Source organism: Ambystoma mexicanum, chromosome 1p (genome assembly GCF_040938575.1).
Source record: "Ambystoma mexicanum isolate Mex_15411 chromosome 1p, UKY_AmexF1_1, whole genome shotgun sequence".
In the NCBI taxonomy this organism is placed as follows: domain Eukaryota; kingdom Metazoa; phylum Chordata; class Amphibia; order Caudata; family Ambystomatidae; genus Ambystoma; species Ambystoma mexicanum.
In genome coordinates, this window is record NC_090921.1 from 1,101,559,292 (window position 1) to 1,101,559,965 (window position 674).

A 674-nucleotide genomic window follows, 5' to 3' on the forward strand; every position below is an offset into this window, starting at 1 on the left:
CCGCCCTTGCCTTGCCGGGCTCTCTACATTGCAGCTGATCTCGTTCTGCTGCTTTCCAGACTCAGCCCTTGTCCTCTGGGCTCCTTGCTCTGCAGCCTGCCTCACTCCGGCTGCCTACAGCCCTTGTCCTCTGGGCTTCCTACCTTGCAGCTGATCACGCTCCGCTGCTTACTACTTACCTTTTTCCGCTGGGTTCTCGGCCTAGCAGCCCTCTACAGTCCTCAGCAACCTTTTACGGTCAGCGGCCCTGTCCCTCAGGACTCACACCTTGCTGCCCGGCCCTTCTGGGTTCCTTGCCGTGCAGCCTGCTTTACTCCACTGCCCTAAGCCCTTTCCCTCTAGGCTCTCTACCTTACAGCCCTGCTCCTGTGGGCTTGCTCATCCTGCTTTACACCGCTGTCCTAAGCCCTTTCCCTCTGGGCTCTCTACCTTACTGCCCTGCTCCTGTGGGCTTGCTCATTGCTTTCTTGCTCCTCTGAGCACTCAACCTTGTTCCTTACTGTTCTCTGCTATCCAATCCTGTTACACGACTTCCCCTTCATTTCCTTCTGCTAGTTTGCTATCAACTTCCTTTCCTGGATTTGTCTGTAAGAATCTTCTCTTGTACTGTTCGTAGACCCTTTTGTACAGAGCTTGTCTGTTGGTTTCCTTCAGGCAACCTCTGCCCCTTCCCT